General features: G+C 41.7%; 1 protein-coding gene across 1 annotated transcript in view; it reads left to right on the top strand.

The window, feature by feature from the left end:
- Positions 1-225: 225 nt before the first annotated feature.
- The window catches only part of KBTBD11 (kelch repeat and BTB domain containing 11), a 51084-nt gene continuing 36116 nt past the window's right edge, over positions 226-15193 (top strand). The window contains exon 1 of the mRNA XM_045286721.1: positions 226-307. The gene's annotated coding sequence lies outside the window, so the exon portion shown is untranslated. The remainder of the gene's footprint in view (positions 308-15193) is intronic.

Consider the following 15193-nt stretch of genomic DNA (forward strand, 5'->3'; position numbering starts at 1 on the left):
CCCCGCTCGGGGCCCTTCCCCGGCGGCCAGATCTCGCTCCCCCCACCCGCCAGAACCCCAGGTCGGAGCCGCCCGTTTGCACCTCTCGGTTGCTCCCTCCTCCGCCCCCTTTAGCCCGAGCGCAGCTAAAACCCGGAGAAGTGGAGTAGCCCGAGAAGCGCCGGGCGCTGGGCATGCTCACAGGCCCGGCCAGGTTGGCTCCCTGTCGGAGGCTCCTGCCCGGAACCCCGAGCGCCTCCAGCCGCGCGCCTGCTTGCTGGCTGGGAGCGCTTTCGCCGGCGGCCGCGGCGCTCGGCGCTGCGGGAAGGTAAGCCGCGCTGAGCCCCCCGGGCGGGCGTCGCCCGGCGGCCGGGACCCTCCAGGGCGCAGTCACTGCAGCCCTGTGAGGAAAGGCACGGGGTTGCCTTTCCGAAGGGGATGCCTTTGAATGCCTGTTGCCATCTTTTCGGTTGGCAGGAGGCCAGCCCGGTTCTTCCTTTAATCCTAGAGGCAATGGTTCGGGGGTACTTCTCCTGCACCGCCGCAATGGAAACCTGCTGTTAGCCTGGCGGGGACGTGCAGATTGCTGATTGTAGATGGACCTGCAGATTGCTTCTGAGCGAGCCATTTAGAGTTGTTTGATGAAATAACGAGCCCTAGGAAGCCAGGGCTGGAAGGTTTTCCCTGGGCATTGAATCGGGGAAGAAGCAAATATGTTCGGGGTTTTGTTGTTCCTTTTTTTTTAATCCCCGACAGCGGTTTGTTTTTACCATTCTGAATCATACTTATTTCACTTCCTTCAATTCCAATTAGTTCTCTTCGCTGGCTGCCCCACTCTGGAGATCCATGGTTACCGAGCCTGCTCTTAGGTGCTCCACCGAGTGCTCTCTCTCTCCTCCCCCCATTCTCGCACACAGCCCGCCGACTGTTGCTTTCCCCGCCGCGCTGCTGTACGCACATCGGCTTGCACCGGGATCGTGAAAATGTCTGAGACAGAATGTATGGCTTATTTTCGTGGAATGTTTGTTCTGCCGACTGAGCAACGCAACCTATCCTTGTGAATTAGTTATTTTAACATGTCTGACATCACGGAAGGGTGGAAAATACGAACTAACGGGAAGGGAGTGGCAAAGCAAAGGAGCAGTGTTTACATACAGATTGCGTGTCACTAGCTCATAACTTAAGTATCGCTTAAACTAAGTATCGTTTACACATGCATGGAAATTCCTGTGTCCCGGCAAGCCTTCCAGCTGCCCACTACCAACCATCCAAGAGTTGGGCCATAGCGAGGGAGCTTGGTGAAGGCTCTCTTCCAGGCCCCTTTGCTCCTGTCACATTAAATAACAATGAGATTTTATTAAAACACCACCCCTTCCATTGTGACGGAACCTCATTCTCTATCCGCCGCCTCTGGCTCCTTCCCAGCACCCCTCCCTCCCCCGTAATCATTCTAAGAGACAAGAAAAGGAATCTATTTGTGCAGCAAGTTTTATCTTAACTGAACCTAACAAAGGCACATTAACTTCAGGTTTTAAAGTTCTTACACATGCCCTCCAGCTCGAGGGAGTGAAGAGTTCACCCTGTTCCTTGCCGGTTCTCAGGCTGCCTCCCTGCACTTCCCATTAAATAGCAGTTATTCACCCTCTAATTAGGACTTTTAATGAATGTCAATGGAGCCCTGTAGTCTTTTATTCCTGAGCTAATAGTGCCCTATTATTAGAATGCTCCTTTCCACACCCTGTTATAGAAGGGAGCTTGCAACTGCCATAAGATTTGCTCCTTGAACAATCAAATGCCTTTGCAAATGTGTGGTAATTGGCATCGGCAGCTTTCTTCTGGATATAACTAAGTAAAAATTTTAATGAGATAAAGGTGTTCCAAGCTTTAATGTCAAACTGTACAGGCATTAATATAATTAGAAAGCACTTAATGAAGATACTTAGATTTTATTTATATGTTTAATGTAATCTTGGGCTTAGAAGGAGGAGAGAAAAGAGAAAACTTACATGTTGCTAGACGCAAGACTATGAAGAAATTCCCAGGCATCTCACCTTTCCAGTGTGTGGGCATTCTTGTAAGGGCAAGGGACGGTTCTAATTTGACCTCAGACACTCTGTTCTTTGCTTTCTGCTGACTCCAGTCCTGGGAGAATGGAAGAATTTGGCAGTGTTCTGGGGCCACCACATCATTTCTCAATATTCTTCCAGACAGTCCTCCTCGCTTCTGACTGGCTACTGTGTCAGACATTGTCATACATTTAGGCACCTTGGCAATTCGGAAACAGGTCTCTTTTTAGCTGAATTCAGGTATACTTTCAGTGCCTTTTCTTTATACACAAACAAAGAGGCTTTCCATGCTACAAACTTTTCCACGTAGGTACTCATTTCAGTTATTTTCTAAATACCAATAGCACAAATGCTTAGTAATAATAGCTTTGCAGCACATCTGGAATCACTTAAGCTGGCGGCTGTAATTCGTGTAAGCCTCTATGGCTTTGGGATCAAGGAGATCCCAAATGATCGTTAGAGTGAAGCATGAGAGATGCCATGAGAGGTAGTCAGTTGTAGATCTGAATCCAGCTGTGTCACCCTGCATATCTTTTTTGTTTTGTTTTTTTCTGGTGACTTAGGAGGATACCTGATCTTCTCCAGAGTGCAGGGAATTGCTTTTCTTAATTGTGGCTTTGATGTTCATTTATCTTTTCATATTATTATAGAAACTCAAACACACTGCTATCTAGTCGATTCTGACTAAGAAGAAGAAACTGAAAATTTACTACTTAAAAAAAGACATATATTTACCTCTAAAGACCTTATATATGGCAGCGGAACATTGTCGGTTATAATGATAGAAGATCAATCCCTCAACTGGGAAGAGCTGATTCACTAAACGAGAGACAACTTTAACTACAAAGGCTACCCAAAAAACCAGAATCTTTTTCAAAGCTATGCATTTATATTTTTGTGGACAAAATGACCTTATCACCTTCAAAGTACTCTCAATTACACTTAATATATTTGTCAAATCTGCAATTCTATCCGAGGAAACAAGAAGTTGCACACAGCAAGGTCTGGCGAGGAAGGTGCATGGGGCAAGGGAGGCATGCTATTTTTTGCCAAACACTGGCGCACTGAGATGGCTACTGGAGCAGGTGCACTGTCATGGTGGCAAAAGCAGTCCCTAGTCTACCACAAATCTGGCCTTTTTTGTCTCATACTGTTACACAATCTTTTCAGAACCTCTAAATAGAAAGCTTGATTAACAATCGGACCTGGTGGAATGAACTCCAAATGCACTGTCCCTCTCACATCAAACAAAAAAAAAATGAGTATCATCTTGATCTTTGATTTCACTTGACAAGTTTTGGGGGCCAAGGTGATGATGGCGTCCTCCACTGGCTTGATTGATTTTTGGTTTTGGGGTCATAAGAACAGCAACATATTTCAGCACCAGTAATGCCCTTGGGAAACTGTCTGGGTAACTTTGGAGCTGCTCTTCCAAAGCATGGCATGTTTCCACTCAACACTCTCTTTGTTTGACAATCAGAACCTGAGGGATAAGTTTTGCAGCGACTCCTATCATTCCCAAATCTTATGATAAAATTTATTGAACCAAGTTCCAAGATAGTCCAGATAACTTCCCCATCTCTTCAATGGTCTGTCGTTGTTCTTCAAACACAATTGCAAGACTTTGGTCAACATTTTCATCCTTATAGGAAGTTGATGGATTTCCAAAATGAGGTTTGTCATCAATTAGTATTTCACCTTTTTTGAAATGAAAAAAAACACTCATACACTTGATTTTTTCCCATTGCACTGTCCTTGTAAGCTGTGTTCAACATCACAACAGTTTCTGCGGTATTTTTCCTGAGCAGGAAACAAAATTACACAGCTGCGTGCTGTTCTCTTAAATAGGTCATCATATAAATCAAAGTTCAAGTGAAACTGCTTTTAAGGAAAAAATTCATTGTTAACATAGAGAACCTTCCTAGGTGATGCCACTGGGTGCACTTACTGAAAACTCAATGTTTGCCTAGTGGGAAAAAAGTGTACTACAAAAGCTTCGCCCAATGGAGCTTTTTTCTGTTGTTTTTTTTTGGGGGGTGGGGGGTGTACCCCCTTTTATGTGAATGGAATAATGCTTTTGGGATTTTAATTTATTGAGGTAGTGTAACGTAAAATGAGAAAAGCCAGGTGCAGACATATATTCATAATTGTAATGTGGACTATATGAAGTATGAATCAAGAAAAATTCAAAGTTGTAAAATGAAATGGAATGCTGAAAGATAGATATACGAGGCATTAATGAAGTGAAATGGAATGGTATTGACCATTTTCCATTAGATTGTTATATGGTTTACTATGCTGTTAATGATACATTGAAGAGGAACATATTCCTTGTCAAAAAGAACTTTTCAGGATTTATCATAAAGTATAATACTGACAGTTATAGGATAATATCAATACACCTAGAAGGAAGACCATTTAACATGACTGTGATTCAAATGTATGGGTCAACCACTAACGCCCAAAATGAAACAATTAAAGATTTTTCCATCTTCTGAAATTGATCAAACATGCACTCCAGGTGAATTGGTAGGAATTGGGATGTGAAAATTATTAAAAAAAGAATGGTCCACAGTTGCAAAATATGGCCTTGGTGATAGAAACAATGCTGGAGATCACATATTGGAATTTGCAAGACTAATAACCACTGAACTTACCTTTTTTCAACAATATAAATAGCTGCTTTACATGTAGACCTGTGCTCTATGAAGTACACATGAATCAAATCTATTGTATCTGTGGGAAGAGACCCTGAGGAGACTCAATCCCATCCATCAAAACAAAATGCCAGAAGCTAAGTACTTAATGGCCCAGTAATTGCTCATATGCAAGTTGAAGCTAAAGAACATTCAGACAAGACCATGAGAGGCAAAATACTACTTTGAATAATTCCCACCTGAATTTAGAGACCATCTCAAAAATAGATTTGATGCTTTGAGCTTCAGAAAGCCCCCAAAAGACCAGATGAGTTCTGTAATGACATTAAGGACATCTAAGGACATCATACATGAATAAATGAAACATCATTAAAAAGAAAGAAAAAACCAAACTATGTCAGAAGAGATTCTGGAAACTTGCCCTTGAAAGTAAAGAAACTGAAGTCATTGGAAGGAACTCTGGTAGTGTAGTGGGTAGTCGGTAAGGCTGGGATCCACAAGGTCTCCAGTTTGAAACCACCAGCTGCTCTGAGGGAGAAAGAGGGGCCTTTCCACTTCCATAAAGAGTTACAGTCTTGGAACCTCACAGAGACAGTTGTTTCTTCTCCTATAGGGTTCATAATAGTTGGCATCAACCTAATGGCAGTGAGTTTGTTTGTTGTTGTTGTTTTTTAACTCATTGGAAGAAATGAAGTAAAAAGCTGATGAAGTAAAAGAGCTGAATAGATTTCCGGGGACAGCCAGAGAAGAAGGGTAATGAAATGTGAAAGTCCTCAGTTAGAAAACCAAAAGGGAAGAACGCCATTCCTCAAGCTATATGCACAGAAGAAAAATGTCAAGCCTGGAGTTGCAATATTGATGGGCTCTATGGACAAAATATTGACAGATTGATTTGTTCTTCACCAATATCATTATTCAAATGTATCAGTTCTTTGTGATCTTTGTGTCCAACTTTCACATGTGTGTGAAATAATTGAAAATACCAAGGCTTGGGTCAGGATCAGGCCCACATTAGTCCTCTAAGGGACGTCTTTGCTTGTTAAGAATTTAAACAGTTCTTGTGCAGTAGATTTGCCCAACACAAACTACCTTTGACTTCTTGGATGATGGATTCAAATTCCATCTTTTTTTCTGTTTATCACGATAATGTCTGCTGGTTCAGTTGTGAGGGTGTTTTTCTTCATTATATTGAGTTGTGATCCATACTGAAAGCATGGATTTTATCTTCATTAGTCAGTGCATTAAGTCCTCTTAGCTTTCTGCAAGCAAGGTTATGCCATCTGCATAACTGCATATCACTGGTTGTTAATAAAGCTTCTCTATTCTTTTTCCCCTGCAAATAATTTTATTAGGACATAATCGTGATATCACAGCATTCAGTAGTTCAGTCATATCAAGTAGTGTTATACAATTGCTACCACCATAATTTTCAAAACACTTTCTTCTCTTTCGTATTCTTTGATATTGGCTCCCCGTTGGCTCCTTTCTTCCTTGCTCCACTGCTCAGGACCCTTTATTCTAGTTATTGTCGCTATAGATTCACCTAACCTGGGATTCACATACTTAAAAACCAAGAAAGATACATAAGAGAGAGTTAAGAATGCTACTAACCACAATAAAATGCAGCAGAAATAAGCCGCAACCTGGAAAAACAATCTCACCTCCACCCCGAAAAATACAAAAAAACTCTTCTCCATTCTTGATATATTCTTCATATAGTCCAATTTTTCTGATTATTTGTACTCATGGAACAGCTTGAATGAATATGGTGAAAAATTCCAAAACTTTCAGGCTAAAATTCTTTATTTAGGACAATCTCTTCTCACACATACCAGCAAGTATTCCTCTCTGGTCCTCATCCTCTCACCCAAAAGGCCCATTGGCCTCTGCCTTGCTCAGGCAAGTGTTACAAAGCTCTATTATTTCAACCAGCAAATGCCCAGAGGCACCCAACTCTACTAGGAAGCGTCATTCTCAAGGGGTTCCGTTTTATTCCTGTGGAGGGGCAAACAAGGCTCCCCTCATTACGTTACGGGATGCACTTTTCTCTGATAGCAAATTTCCTCCCTGAAGGTTCTCAGTTTTCTCCCTCTATCTTTGGGCTGGAAAGGCCACCCCACTGCCTCCTGCTGGTCTCCTGGTTCTGTTTTTGCCACTGCTCTGCTGTAGCTGGTGTCACAGCCCTCTCCAGGGATCTCAAGTTTGGGCTCCATTCTTGGCTCTTCTTTTTTTGATAGAAGTGAGACTCCCACTTTTGCTTCTAAGATGGCTCATTTTAAGCCCAGCTGTATGCCAAAATTCACGTGTTAGCAAATCCTTTGTGTGGTCTCCTACTCCCTTACAGAGTTATAGTCTTGGACAGGGTCAGTTCTACCCTGTCCTATAGGGTTGCTTGGGTCAGCATCAACTTGATAGCAGTGAGTTTTTAAATTTATTTTTTATTGATTTCCCTTGGTGAGGCACAAACATCTTATATATGAATAGGCCTTTAGTCCTATTCAGAGTCAACTCGTGGCAGTGGGTTTGACTCAGTCATTTTGCAGGAGTTACAAAGACAATGGCTGGAAGGGCCACATCAAATAAGTCACTGCAAGTGGTGATTCTTCCTCTGGCCCCTCATATTGAGCGTGAGGACACTTAAGGAGGCATGTAAGGCAACCCTTCATACCTTTCCTCTCCTTGCTTTAGATACCAAACATTTGGATTGCCCATTCCATTGATCTATCAAGCCATGACTCTGAGGGTGGCATGCAACATACCTTGTCCTTTCTGGACCCCGTGGGCTGTATTTCTTGTCCTGATGAAAAATAACTCAGTGGCCCAAATTGGAACAGGATCTTTTGTTCTATTCCACTCATGGTATTTTTACCATTTACATCTGTCATGGGATTTGCAAAGTGTCTATTCTGGTAAGGACCCATTTATCATAACTCCCCTGGTGCCATAGGTCCAGCATAACCAATTTGCCAGCTATGTGTAGATCCTTACCTCCTGGCAATCTGCCCCATTGACATCTACAAACATTTTTCTTGTTGGAAGAGCAAGCATTCCTTATTAGTATTTTTGTGCTTTGGCGAGTGCATGAGGGATGTGTTTAGCTTCAGCTTAATTTTGCATTTCTCTAGGACACCCATGTCTACTAATTTCATGGACATAATTGACCACTTCAAGTGAGCACACCAACAGGTCACTTGCTTATTTGCAGTGACTGTCTGATTCAGGAAGAGTGTTCTTCTGATAAGCATTGACATACTCAAATCTAAAGTTATGTTATGGGCAGTTTGTTAGTCTGGGTACTTTAGAGAAACAAATCCATAGAAACTCATGTATAGGAGAGAGTTTTATATAAAGGTTAAGTGTGCATCAAGAAAACATCCCAACCCAGTGCTGCCCAAACCCACAAGTCCAACATTAACCCATATGTCCAACACCAATCCACAAACTCCTCCTCCACCTCACAAAACACATACTATGATGCCGACTACAGGAGGAAAGCCGAATCAGTGAATATGTAAGCATCTCAGTGCTGGCAGGGGTCTCCGCACGGCTACTCCAGCACCCAGGGCTGCATCGAGGTAGGTCTATGTAGCTTCTCCTCAGGGATGTTTTGCAAGAAGTGAGCCTTGCCAGCTGAAGCAGGGAACTGGCTAAGGCAGCTGCACCCTGGTCCGACCATCATAAAGCAAGAGACCCGAGAACTAGAAAGGCGAGGCTCACTGAGCCATTTATCCCTTCACCCTTTGATTAACCCCACATGTGTTTATCGACTAGGTTGGCACAATAAACTAACTACCTCAGGTATGCTCTAGCAATATTCTCATATGTAGACTATGTGTCTAAAATCCAAATGGATCAACCAAAGGTTGGGTCTACTGTTTAGTCTTGGAAGTTGAAACTGATAGTAACTTATTATTGATTGCCTGCAGAATGTCATGGGTGGCTCCAGCCCAAGTTATTCCCAAATATTTTCACCACTGGGCAGGGCCCTGAGTTTTTGTGAATTTATTAACCAGCCTGTGTTGGTCATGTGAGGCACCACTGTATTCAGATCATCCCTGATCTTTGGTGTTTTGTCTGAGCATATTATCATCAAGGTGTAATATATTACTATCCTTGAGATCTGCACCGAGGCCAACTCTCTTCTCTCCAAACGATTACAGTTAAGCCTGCGGATTCAAGTCACTCTGTGAAAATACAATGAAAGTAAACTGAGGTCCTTCACATGTGGAGACAAATTGGCTGGCTCTCTGCAGATTACGGAACTGTACATTGGTATTTGCAAGATCAATCACTGAGTACCAGTCTCTTCTGTCTACTTATTTTCTTCAATTTTGATACTGTGTCTGGAAACAGATGAAGTCATAAATGGCACTATTTTATTTAGGTTTTGGTATTCTCTCAGTATCCAAGAGTCTTTTCCGGGAGGCATACAAGGCTGTTATATAAAGAATGTGGTGCCATCAGCAGTCCAGCCTCTAACATGTCTTTAATCAGAGCAGCAGTTCCCTGTTGTTGTTCTGACATAATTGTTCCTTTCTAGATGGACCCTGAGACTAGAGTTGCTACCTCCAACTGGACCACATCTGGACGTAGTACAATGCTGCAATGCGTGCCTACATTTTTACCCCTCACATTGCTATTAATGATAACAACAAACAAGGAATTATTTGCTTAACCTTTTCTTTATCACTCATTATTTCCTTAGACATTCAACTAACTAGTTCCTCAGGAGTTAGATCTAACTGGGTTCTCATTCTCCTATTTCTTTACATTTTCCCCAAACAACATATTCTAATGAGTCTTGGCAGTTGTAGTGAATCCCACCATTCTTACACTAATTAAATGAATATAAATATAGTTATAAGAATCAACACAAAGCTAGTCCCCGTGAGGTGGATGTTAAAGATGCTCTAAATGTCCAACTTTCCCAAACTGCTGTATCACACCACTCCATCATTACTAATATCACCTGCTCTTCCTCCCTGGAGTACTCTACTTCCCATCTTTGGGCTTGGTGATGTGCTGCAATTTCGCACACAACTCATGAACTTTAATTCTTTGGGAAGTGGCAGAATATAATTTGGCATCGGGATCAATTTAGAAGTAACAACTCAGGATGCAAGTCTTTGATGAGAAGGTCTTGTGGATCCAGTGGCAGTGGAAGCATCTCAATGCTGGCATGGTTCTCCACATGTCTCCTCCAGCTGAGTGTCCCCACAGCAGGAAAGGGAAGGCAAAGAGACTGGATCTGACCTCCAGTGAGCTATTTATCTCCATCGTGCCTCCAGATGTGGTCATCAAGCTGCGACCTGATTGACAGGCTACACTCTACCCCTTTGTTCAAGTTGACAGATTATGTAACTGCCACACACTTGGTGCGCCACAAGCAACTCCTGGCATAGTCCTACCCAGTCTTTGTGTTGGAATCATAAAGACTATAGCTAGAAAAGTCATACTAAGTAGTTAGTTCACTGCATCACAGTCACTTATGAAGGAAGTTTTTCTTAACCATCCAGGATAGGTCTTTTTCTAATGTTCCTACTAAGTACTGTTCAAAGTCTGTTTCATATTTAAAATACTGCAATTGATCATTAGTAATATGTTTAATGTTTGTTGCCTTCTTCCTTAAATAAAATCATCATAAAGGCAAGTTTGGCACCCTGGTTTCCAGTGTCTGGGACAGTGTAGCTTTGATGCATTAGCACCCAATGAGGTTGATTGACTGGTTATCTAAGGAAATTTCAGATTAAAACATTGCATGCTAAACATAAGCTTCCCCACCAAAATGGGCGCTCTATAAGGACAGGGTTTGTGAGTGTGTGCATTTCCCCTGGTCCGTTCACTATTGTGGCATAGACGTGTGTCTGCCACATATATATGAAGATGTGTGTCACACACACACACACATATGAAGAGTAAGCTCTTCATATATATATTTGTTGAATGAATGAAATCTGAATGAAACAAAATAAAGTAAATGAAAAATAAGTGGTTACTGGTAAAGATCTGTTAAGTGCTCAATTTTAGACATCCTTTTCAGAAGGACTGGCACCTCCAAGTTCTAAGTGGATTAAAGTGAAAATATGTCACGGGAGATCTCATCCTCTGTTGATCCTTTTGCCAAGGTGAATGTCTATTGAGCTTAATTATGTCAACATGGTAAAGTGGTAACTATGTGACAAGACAATCTGTTTGATGATGAGTTATTAATTATGCTGTTATTAATTATGCTTCTTTGCAGAATCACTCACCTGTGCAAAGCCCTGTGCCTCAGAGAGAATAGACATCGCTCTTTGATTACATAAGGAAATAAGAGGAAATAGCCTTATGTCTAAGAATCATTTTAGCATAGAAATCAAGACATAAAATCAGAATAATTATCTTCAATTCTTTTATGTCAACACCATGGATAACTTTTTATAAATGAAATTTCTTGTGAATTAAGTGAGGGTGGGGTGGGGTACATTTAAGACCATCAACTCTGCATTCAACAGTTCAAACCACTGGGCAAACCCTCACACACAAACACCCTATATTCTGGTCCTCACCCCCTCCCAGATTTCTCTTCTCCCTCTTATGGATCTCTATTCTTCCTTTCATGTGAGCCAGTACCTGTCACCTCTCTCTTTCTGCCTTGGCCCTCCCTCCCTTGGGAGCCTTCAAAGTCTGTTCCCTTTGGTACACAAGTCTGAGCCTTGTTTCATATCTTTGTAGTAACATTCTCATACAATATTTGCCCTGTTGTGATTGACTAACTTCACTCAAAATAACATTCTTCAGGTCCATCCATGTCTTGAGGTGCTTCGTGGTTTCATCATTGTTTTTTAGCCATGCATAGCACTCCATTGTGTGTATGTACCAGCCTTTCCTCATACATTCTAGTACTGATTGATGGGCATTGCTGGCTCATAGGGAATTTCTAGTACTAGTTGTTTCAAGTAGTGCTATATTGCTTTCCACAATGGTTGTACAACCGTGGATCATTTTAATGTAAAGTATGAATATGATTCTGTGCAAGGATTTGATACTTTGAGGGGAAATGTTGAGATAACAAATATGCAAAATGATGTGAATTATCAATGTGAAACTTTAAAATGTACTGTATGAAATTAAAACTTAAAGTTAGACAGAGTTGCCCCAGGGTACCATTCCAAACCATAAAAGCCAAACCATTGTCAAGTCTAATTCTGACTCATAGAGATGTGATGTGCCAGAGAACAGCTCCATGCTGTTGTAAGGCAGCAATTTGTACAGAAGCTGACTCTTATACCTGTCTGCTATGGAGTAGCTGGTGGGTTTGAACTGCTGACCTTTCACTTAATCACTGGGACCCCAGGTCATCTTCAGCTACAATGAAGTGTTTCTTTTTTATTTTTTAAATCATTTTATTGGGGCTCTTACAGCTCTTATCACAATCCATACATCCATCCATTGTGTCAAGCACATTTGTACATATGTTACCATCATCATTTCCAAACATTTTCTTTCTACTTGAGTCCTTGATATCAGCTCATTCCCCCCACCTGCCACTCTCATGAACCCTTGATAATTTATAAGTTATTATTTTTTCATGTCTTACACTGACCACTGTCTCCCTTCACCCACTTTTCTGTCGACCGTCACCCTGGGAGGGGGTTATATGTAGATCATTGTGATCGATTACCCCTTTTTCCCCTCACCTTACCCTTATCCTTACCCTCCTGGTATCACTACTCTGTTGGTCCTGAGGAGTTTATCTGTCCTGGATTCCCTGTGTTGTGAGTTCTTATCTGTACCCGTGTACATACTCTGGTCTAGCCGGATTTTTAAGGTAGAAGTGGGGGGGGGGGCGTAGAAAGCATTAAAGAACTAGTGGAAAGTTGTAAGTTTCATTGGCGCAGTACCGCCCCACAACTGGCTCGACTCTTCCTTGTGACCCTTCTGTAAGAGGATGTCCGAAGTGTTTCCTGAAGACATATTATGCTGCTTTGACCATGGCCCAAGGCTTCAGGTCTGTGGTGGCAGTGGAGCGCCATAATATGGCCTCATGAAAAACGAGAGGCACTTGCTGACAATGAAGAGTGACATGCAGAAAAAAATGACGAGGGGGCAAGACATCCACAGCATCAGTCCCATGCTGTTCTCTTTATTTTGTCTGTTCTCAGAGGACACTAGCAAGAGGGCAGTAGCAGAAAGCTTTCAGTGTGCTATCAATAATTTAATCAACCCAACCACAGAAACAATATCAGCTTGTTACAATATCTAAGCATCCATATTGCCCTGGCCTTTGCAGAACTCTTCAGTGACGTTTGACTCTTAGGCATGTTCTCTTAGTTTGTTTCATAGGCTTGGCATTGAGATAGTGCATATTATAAAGAGGGTACTAGGTGCATAGTATCTTGGTTCTAATTTAGCACCAACACTAATTAGTTTTGTGATCTTGAGCAGGTTGATTGATCTGAGTCCCGATTTCTCGATTTTTTTATAAAGGAGAGGGGAAAGGGTACGTTGATGAGCCTCTCTCAACCCTTATCGTTCTGGGTTTTGAGAAGGGCTCTAGGGACTGCTCAAGGCCCAGACCAGAGCTGCTGAGGCCCTATTGAGGTGCTCAGGGCGCGTTTCATGACAGAAACCCTGGCGGTGTGCTCAGAGTGGAACCTTGGGGACCTCTGTTCTGCCCCATAGTCATTTTGAGTCAGATCAGTTCAGTGGCACACAACAACAAAGATAATTGTACAGAAGTTTTTGGGGGGCCACCATTTCTCCACAAACTTACAGCCTACATCAGCCCTGGTACTCAACAAAATTTTATTTTTTTAAAAAACCATTAGTACTTCATTTTAAGGATTCTATGGATAAAAGCTTGGCAATTGTGAGAGGCATGCCCTGATTTTATGATATTCTACCAAGCACCGTTCTTCCTTGGAGTTCAACTAACACATGTCATCTTATACACATATATGCATACATATCTGTGTGTATCTAGATATATGTGTGTGTATTTTTTGATTTCTCAAAGTAATACATTGATTATAGAAAATTTGAGGAATACCAAAATGTACCCCCAAGTCATTCCTAATCTATCAGTGTGCCTTTTAAACTTTTTGGTACTTCTCTGAGTGCCTCTTTTCGCTGATGCATGTAAGAAGTGTTTTTTTTGGTTATATATGCTGTTTTGTGGCCTGGTCTTTAAACAGTTAACCTTGTAGTTGCAATATTTTCACATAATCTTCAAAGCATTCATTGGGAACAAGATTTTAAGTAACTGCATATGAATGTAATGTAAATTGTTAATCAAACTTTTCATTTTTTATTTTTTTAAGACTTTCCTAATAAAAATGCTCTGAAAATTATTCTCGTATGTACATCTCTGGAGAAACCGCTGATTTTTTTGGTTGTTTGCTCCTGTCAAGAGCTTGTGAATCCCTGGAATGTGTTGGATGAGGTTTCACTTTGTTGAGTTTTCATGGTTTGAAAATCTTGGCTGGTTTTCCCTCAAGCCAGCAGTAAGTGTGTGAGATGCTTGTCTCGGTATGAGGTTTCCCTGTTCTGTCACCAGCTGTAATTAAACACACAAGGACACTGACGCCCAGAGGCAGCAGTGAGTTGCTCAAGGTCACTGTCTGTATCCGAATAATTTCCTTGTCACAGATTAAAAGTAAAGCCAAATACAAATAGACATTGGCATTTCAATGGGCAGACTGCTCTCTGATTGTACCAGATTGCCGCTTAATTCACCTTGGATGCTACGTCCATGCTTTAAAACTTAACACCTTTCTCTTCCCAGGTCACCAGATTTTAACTCCAGTTAAGAGTGTGAGGCCTCTCAAACCCATCCCTAGTGTCAAAGGGATCAGGTATCAGGCATCAAAGAACAAAAAAATCATATCATTGTGAATGAGGAGGAGTGTGGAGTGGGGACCTAAAGCCCATCTGTAGGCAACTGGACATCGCCTTACAGAAGGGTCGCAGGGAGGAAACGAGCCAGTCAGGGTGCAGTGTAGCGATGAAACATACATCTAGTTAAAGGTGACCAGACGTCCCGCTTTTGGTGGGACAGTCCCGATTTTTAACAATTTGTCCCGCGTCCCACGGCGTTTTAAAAAAGTCCCGATTTTTGGAAAGATTGCACAACAAGCTAGGGAACGGCGGGAAAACGGGAAGGGAATATACAGTTTTTGGCTGCCATGTGGCTATTTGGCCAGGATATGAGTTTTATATTATTTTTATTAATTTTATAATGTTAAACTTTAATAATAAATAATTGTTGAAAACTGATTATCGAGAACTGCTTATCAAAGTTCGCATTGTTGATCAGTTGTTAGAATTTGACCACCATTGTTTGGACTTAATGAACAATGGCATTTTGGGGCATTGGTAACGATGAAAACTTTTTGTAACTGTCTCAGATGATACACATCGTACTGCATGCTAGTGCTAGTTAAACAAGTGATGCCAACAAATCAGCTATTCAGATAATTTAGGTAATTTATTTATTTCATAAATACATAC

Source organism: Echinops telfairi, unplaced genomic scaffold, assembly GCF_000313985.2.
Source record: "Echinops telfairi isolate 266 unplaced genomic scaffold, ASM31398v2 ScPeMD7_9;HRSCAF=40, whole genome shotgun sequence".
Classification (NCBI taxonomy): Eukaryota; Metazoa; Chordata; class Mammalia; order Afrosoricida; family Tenrecidae; genus Echinops; species Echinops telfairi.